This window comes from Neoarius graeffei, chromosome 23, assembly GCF_027579695.1.
Source record: "Neoarius graeffei isolate fNeoGra1 chromosome 23, fNeoGra1.pri, whole genome shotgun sequence".
Lineage (NCBI taxonomy): Eukaryota > Metazoa > Chordata > Actinopteri > Siluriformes > Ariidae > Neoarius > Neoarius graeffei.
In genome coordinates, this window is record NC_083591.1 from 289133 (window position 1) to 297500 (window position 8368).

Below are 8368 nucleotides of genomic sequence, written 5' to 3' on the forward strand. Positions count from 1 at the left end.
TCCCTTAGTTTTCTCATGGATCCTCCCCTACACACACACACACACACACACACACACACACACACACACACACACACACACACACACACATACACAAAGTGAGAGAAAATTTGTCCTCAATGTCCTTGTTGAATTAAAGAGCTAATAGATTTATATACCTGCTCAGCTACGTGGTATAAAGCAAGAGCATAAATAACTGTCTTTCCTTTAGTCTTCAGTGCGAGTAAACAGTCATTCACTTCTTGGTTTGCGAAATTTGACTTGGGATGTTAAAAAATTTACACTGAAAACTTACCTCGTTATCATCAAGCAACTTGGGTGCCTTTGTTGAGTCCAAAAAGTTTGCAATGGATATTTGTCTGAAACTCCTTCATACTGATTTTCAGTGAGTGGTCAGGGCAGCAAGTGAATTCATGTAGATCTAGAGAAGCATCAAGTTTTTGGGCACCCAAAACTGCTTGTACGCCTCATGAACACTATCTAGCCATCCGGACAGGACACGAGTTATCAGTCAGATACAAATGCAGTGACATTGTCATAGCCTTGCTGTCACAGGGTCCCCGCTTTCACATGAGTACCAAGGAGACCAGACATGTCTAAACATTTGCCACAGCAATGGATTAATTAGTCCACAGAATATTCATAAATCAGCTTGTCTACCAAAAGTGATGGGTTTTGCAGTTCTGCATAAGTGAAATAAGGAAAATCCCGGAATGCAGAGGCAATCGGTGACATCAGGGCCAGGCTAATTTGCATCAGTTTTGGTGCGAATAGGTGATACCAACCTACAGTACAAAGGGATGCTGCCGGGGCGCTGGGATGAAGGGATGCAGCGGGATTTAATAAGGGAAAACAACGGTGCGCAGCGGGCTGTTTATTCACACTACTCCCTCCTTTTCTTCATTGTAAATAGTCAAAGGACTCTCATTGTAACTTGGGGGGGCAACCCCCCACACACACACACACCCCTGACACCGCCACTGATAATATTTTTGTCTCATTTGTTTAGCTGGATTCTTTTTATCTACTTTTAGGACTTGTGTGAAAATCTGATGATGTTTTAGGTCTGTTTGAAATATTAACTTTAAATGCAGCGTTCTGTTTTTTCCGTGTCTCAGAGCATTCTCTTTTCACATCATAGTGATGTTGAAGTCTGAAGTTAATACATCCTGGAATTTATTTAATCCAGTTTCTCATCATGTCATTAAAGATTTTTTTTTAAATTTGGAAAGTAAACGCAGCCCACATTCCAGGCGGTTTCCATCATGTGACTGGTCCATCCTCTGACCCACAATTCTCTGCTCCTGAAAAATGCCACAAGTTCAGTTTTAGACACATCATAAATTCATAAAATAACAGAGATTTAGATTAAAGCTCCAGGGTTCTCTCTCAGTCCCACATTCTCGTGGAATTAACTGAGTTAGAATTCAGTAACCAGCATAAACTGACCCAGATGTGCTGCTTAAACATGTTAACACACACTGTAGTCAGAAACAAATAAAATAAAACGCAGTGTAACAGCAGAAGTGTGTAAGTGTAGGTTATGAGTGTGTAATAATGATAATTAAATTAAATAATTATTCAAAAATTAATCTGAAACTAAACAGTGGTTAGTAACATCTGGTTAGTTTTAAATCATTAAGTTCTGAAGTGTTGCTCTTTGTTTTCATTTTTATTTCTACTATTTCTTAAGAGCACACAGTTTTACTTCATCTGCCAAAGTAAATTTCTGTTCACTTGAATATGTGGTGAGCAAAGTGATTCTGACTAATTTTTACTTGTGATCCCTGAAGCATTAACTTTAAGTTTTACACATTAATCTTCAAAATCCAAAATGTAAAGATTGTGCCATTATATTTACTACGTATTTACTGAATTATTACCAAGTAATGACTTTCTGTAATATATATATATATATATATATATATATATATATATATATATATATATATATATATATATATATATATATATATATATATATATATAAAGAGAGAGAGAGAGAGGCAGCACGGTGGTGTAGTGGTTAGTGCTGTCGCCTCACAGCAAGAAGGTCCGGGTTCGAGCCCCGGGGCCGGCGAGGGCCTTTCTGTGTGGAGTTTGCATGTTCTCCCCGTGTCCGCGTGGGTTTCCTCCGGGTGCTCCGGTTTCCCCCACAGTCCAAAGACATGCAGGTTAGGTTAACTGGTGACTCTAAATTGAGCGTAGGTGTGAATGTGAGTGTGAATGGTTGTCTGTGTCTATGTGTCAGCCCTGTGATGACCTGGCGACTTGTCCAGGGTGAACCCCGCCTTTCGCCCGTAGTCAGCTGGGATAGGATCCAGCTTGCCTGCGACCCTGTAGAAGGATAAAGCGGCTAGAGATAATGGGAATGGGATGGGGATATATATATATATATATATATATATATATATATATCCTCCTGGGAACCAAGAAAAAAAATGTGTCTCTCAATTTCTCTTTTGTTGTGATTTCCTTACTAGGAATTTCCCAACAACCTTCCTAGTCACATGATATATCATTGGAGAGCCCAGGATGTACTCTTTACAAGACACCAGGATTCAAGTGAATAGCTTGAAAGAGTAAGAGGGTATACACGTAAAACAAATGTCAACTACAGAGGACACAAGTCTATGGGTTGGTTCTCAGGAGGATATATATATATATATATCGCTTGACAGCACTAATATATATATATATATATATATATATATATATATATATATATATATATATATATATTAGTGCTGTCAAGCGATTAAAATATTTAATCGTGATTAATGTCGCGACTGTCATAGTTAACTCGCAATTAATCACAATTTAATCGCACATTTTTGTCACATGAAAAACCATTATACTTCTCTTATCAGCATAAAAAAGTGAATGGGCTTGCTTTGTACCAATGTTTTTTTTTTTTTATTGCAGAGCATAACACGTCTTGTCACAGCCACTGACATCCATAAGTTCCATATTAGATGAGAAAACCAAGGGATGAAAAATAAAGTGCATATCACTGTGAAAATAAAAAAAATGTTTTATTTTACTCTTCATTAGTTTCTTTTGAAGAGAAGTATTTGCCATAAAAGAAGAAAAAAACAGATAACAAAAATAAAAACATTCATCATACGTTCAAAAACGTTCATCATAGTGTGGCACTGTATTATCTAATTCTCACTGCTTATAACTCTACACCTCCCCAGTGGAGATGAGCTGGGAAACTGAAGACTGAAGGAACAGTATTGAAAAGTATTTTTCCAGTCTCACCTGTGAAAGGTAATCCCATGTGATCTCGTTTGGACGGTAAACCTGTTGGTACAGTACAGTTAAATGCAGCACATGAATGAGGCATCTTTATTAGACGGTTGAAGAATCTCCACTTTGCCCCATCCAATATGGCGGCGAGGATGTTTATATGTCTATGCCTTTCTCCATCACTCACACGTACTCTTATTGAAGCAGTGCATGACAAGCCTCAACAGGAACTACGGGTGACTCGCAGGGCCAAATTAGAATTTGCGTTAACGGCACTATTTTTTTAATCGCGTTAAATTGAGATCGCGTTAACACGTTATTATCGCGTTAACTTTGACAGCACTAATATATCTCATCTCATCTCATTATCTCTAGCCGCTTTATCCTTCCACAGGGTCGCAGGCAAGCTGGAGCCCATCCCAGCTGACTACGGGCGAAAGGCGGGGTTCACCCTGGACAAGTCGCCAGGTCATCACAGGGCTGACACATAGACACAGACAACCATTCACACTCACATTCACACCTACGCTCAATTTAGAGTCACCAGTTAACCTAACCTGCATGTCTTTGGACTGTGGGGGAAACCGGAGCACCCGGAGGAAACCCACGCGGACACGGGGAGAACATGCAAACTCCGCACAGAAAGGCCCTCGCCGGCCACGGGGCTCGAACCCAGGACCTTCTTGCTGTGAGGCGACAGCGCTAACCACTACACCACCGTGCCGCCCAGCACTAATATATATATATATAAAATAGAGTAAAAAGTCTCTGTCAGCCAACAACCAGTCTGTTCAAAAGGATCCAAAGGATACGACAGGTCCCAGCAGTGTAGATATAGATAATGTAGAATAGCAACATTTCACTCTGACACCCAACTTTTGAACATTATCTCATCTCATCTCATTATCTGTAGCCGCTTTATCCTGTTCTACAGGGTCGCAGGCAAGCTGGAGCCTATCCCAGCTGACTACGGGCGAAAGGCGGGGTTCACCCTGGACAAGTCGCCAGGTCATCACAGGGCTGACACATAGACACAGACAACCATTCACACTCACATTCACACCTACGCTCAATTTAGAGTCACCAGTTAACCTAACCTGCATGTCTTTGGACTGTGGGGGAAACCGGAGCACCCGGAGGAAACCCACGCGGACACAGGGAGAACATGCAAACTCTGCACAGAAAGGCCCTCACCGGCCACGGGGCTCGAACCCGGGACCTTTGCTGTGAGGCGACAGCGCTAACCACTACACCACCGTGCCGCCCCCTTTTGAACATTATTTAAAATTTATTCTCGACAAATGTTTCGGCCTTCGGCCTTCTTCGGTGTCGTAAAAAACACTTTTTTACGACACTGAAGAAGGCCGAAGGCCGAAACGTTTGTTGAGAATAAATTTTTAATAATGTTCAAAAGTTGGGTGTCAGAGTGAAATGTTGCTATTCTACATTATATATATATATATATATAAAACCCTAGGTGACTTCAGAAAGCCAAAGGTGAAGTGTTTAAGAGCTTTTAAAAGCTCCAAGAATCTTAAAATCAGCTGTAAAAGAAACAGATGAGTGTGAAATAAATGTAGAGTAACGTGTGTGATGTTGTTTCTGAGTGTGTCAGAATGTAGGCTGGAATAAAATTGAGGTTTTGGATGATGCCATAAACATGACATACAGAACTGTAGCTGGTCGACTCTTTTGAGCAGTTGATTATTAATTATCATTATGAGTTGTTAAAGATCTGGGTTTTTTGTTTGTTTGTTTGTTTGTTTGTTTGTTTGTTTGTTTGTTTGTTTTTTAGAATTACTCGGGTTCCTAATTTTATCTTTTCAAACCTGTTTAAAATTTCATTTTTAATCTTTTTGTCAATAAAGACATTTTCACCCTTCCAGTTAATGACAGGAGATAAATGGGTTACAAGTTTGTGTATCATCTGGTTGCACACACACGCACACACGCACGCACACACACACACACACACACACACACACACACACACACACACACACACACACACACACACAGTGGTGTGCAAATGTATTCAACCCCACTAGAATTGATCAGATTTGTGTGAATAAAATTCATAAATGCATCTTTTTTTCCTGTCAGTATTTTTATTGTAAACTTATTTTCTTTTACACAGAATTTTCAAAGTCAAAATTAATTATTGCTCAGCAAATATTTCAAATACATTTTTTGTGCTTTTTTAAATTTGTACTGTTTCTCTTCTGCACACTAAAAGTTCTTTCTGAGGTCATGTTTAGAGCAAGCACTTAAAGTTATCCTTGTCTCTGGGTCACATGGAATCACTGAGACAAAACACACACACACCAAAGCCAAGGTGATAGATAGTGCTGTAGAAGCTGGTGGAGAAGGTGATTGTGTTTATCGGCTGTCTCGAGGTCTGCAGCTCCGACACGTCTCTCTGTAATTCTGTGTGTAATTGATGCTAATGCACGTTTTACTGCACGCCTTAGCGTGTTTTACAGCAGCACACGCTACATGCCTGCTGAACGGAAAGTGTGTGAAAAGGTTTGAGTGTGTGTGTGTGTGTGTGTGTGTGTGTGTGTGTGTGTGTGTGTGTGTGTGTGTGTGTGTGGTCATGTGGTTTCTGAGAGATGAATTGTGTATAATGACGGGTTGTCTGAGTCTAGACTTCACAGTGAAGTGGAATTAGTGACATTTCACAGAGAATCATTTTATCCTGAATCAGCGACTCTGCTGAATCTGTTTTTTTTTTCTTGAGTCAGAAACCTTAGTTCAGTCAGGACTCTGATTCAAGACATCCAACGTCAAACTGTTATCACGGTCTCATGTGATTCCATTACTCTGTTTTTAGTTTGCAATTTCAAATTGTACATGAAGCAGGTTAATGGAAACCTGGCTAAAGTGTGTGTGTGTGTGTGTGTGTGTGTGTGTGTGTGTGTGTGTGTGTGTGTGTGTGTGTGTAGGAATATATCTCACTTTTATTATTTTTATGCTAATTAATTTTCAGTAGTTAAATTCTATACAGATGCACACAAAGTTACATTTACTATAATAATAATAATAATTATTATTATTATTATTATTATTATTATTAAACTTTCAGTGTCTCTTATTGTCAGATTAATAAATGCTTTAATTTTGAATGAGGTCATATCCTGAACACATCATTATGACGCATGTGAAAGTGCCCCTGTCTCCCAGGTTTCTAATTGTCTGGAACATGGTGGTGTAGTGGTTATCACTGTTGCCTCACAGCAAGAAGGTCTTGGGTTCGAGCCCCGTGGCCGGCGAGGGCCTTTCTGTGTGGAGTTTGCATGTTCTCCCCGTGTCCGTGTGGGTTTCCTCCCAGTGCTCTGGTTTCCCCCACAGTCCAAAGACATGCAGGTTAGGCCTTGGCCTGATGTTCCCTTGGGCAGGGCCCCTAACCCCCAACTGCTCCCTGGGTGCTGTAGCATTGCTGCCCACTGCTCTGTGTGTGTGTGTGTGTGTGTGTGTGTGTGTGTGTGTGTGTGTGTGTGTGTGTGTGTGTTCACTGCTTCAGATGGATTAAATGCAGAGAGGAATTTCACTGTGCTTGAGTCTACAGGTGATAAATAAAGGCTTCTTCGCTTGGCTTCTTCTTCTAGTCAAGGCTTACACACTACCTAGTGGAAGTATGTGTGATTTGGGACACAGTGGTCAGTCTGGGAGGCTCTTCATTGTTGGGGTTGATCACCGATCTCTCTGTAAAATATCTGGAGAGCTCAATGGTTAATCCACGCTGTACAGATGGGTGACGTATCCAAGCACATCTTACCACTCCCACCAGGTGGACTTGGTTTATGTGTTAAAGCATCGTATCCAACCAAATTTGCCGCGAGAAAAGTATCTTCTGACTTTTTTCCCTTTTCATTCCCTCCTCTTATTTTCTCACCTTTACCCCTCCCTCCCTCCCTCCATTCCTTACAGATCTTTATAGTGCTCCCCTGCACTCTTAATGCTTTTTTCTTTTCCAGTTCAGTCTCTGATCATTTTTTGAGCGGCTTTTTTACTACTATAATTATTTCAGTGGAGATTATATCAGTTTCTCTCTTAAACAGTGTATGTCTGTGAAGATTCTCAATCATCCAGGTCATAGTAAACTGTGGGTGGTAGAAATGGGCAACTGGACTTGCTTGAAGATTCTTGAAAACGTTTCACCTCTTGTCCGAAAGGCTTCCTCAGTTCTGTCTGACTAATAGGGAGTATCAGATATTTATCCTCTCCTGGCTCAGAATCAGAATCAGAAATGATGCCTCAATGACACCTTGGATGAGCTGGTCATCAGAATTCTGATTCTGATTCTGAGCCAGGAGAGGATAAATATCTGATACTCCCTATTAGTCAGACAGAACTGAGGAAGCCTTTTGGACGAGAGGTGAAACATTTTCAAGAATTTTCAAGATATTTAATTGAACCACTTCTAAAAATAATAAATTCTTCTCTTATGATTGGCTATGTACCCAAATCCTTTAAACTAGCAGTTATCAAACCCCTGATTAAAAAACCTGACCTTGATTCCTGTCAGCTGTCCAATTATCGGCCAATATCAAACCTCCCCTTTATCTCCAAGATCCTTGAAAAAGCTGTGGCACAGCAGTTATGCTCATATTTACATAGGAATAACATCCATGAAATGTATCAGTCAGGATTTAGACCTCATCATAGCACAGAGACAGCTCTGGTTAAAGTAGTAAACGACCTGCTGTTGGCGTCTGATCAGGGCTGTGTCTCGCTACTTGTGTTGCTTGACCTTAGTGCAGCATTTGATACCATTGATCATTCCATTCTTCTGGATAGACTAGAAAATGTTGTGGGAGTTAAGGGAATGGCCCTCTCCTGGCTCAGGTCTTATCTAACTGATCGTTATCAGTATGTTGATATAAATGGTGATATTTCTAGACGTACCGAGGTAAAGTTTGGTGTTCCACAAGGTTCTGTCTTGGGTCCACTGCTTTTTTCTCTATATATGTTCCCTCTGGGTGATATTATTCATAAACATTGTATTAGTTTCCCCTGTTATGCTGATGACACACAGTTGTATGTCTCTGCAAAACCTGATGAGAGACACCAGCTTAATAGAATTGAGGAATGTGTGAAGGACATTAGACACTGG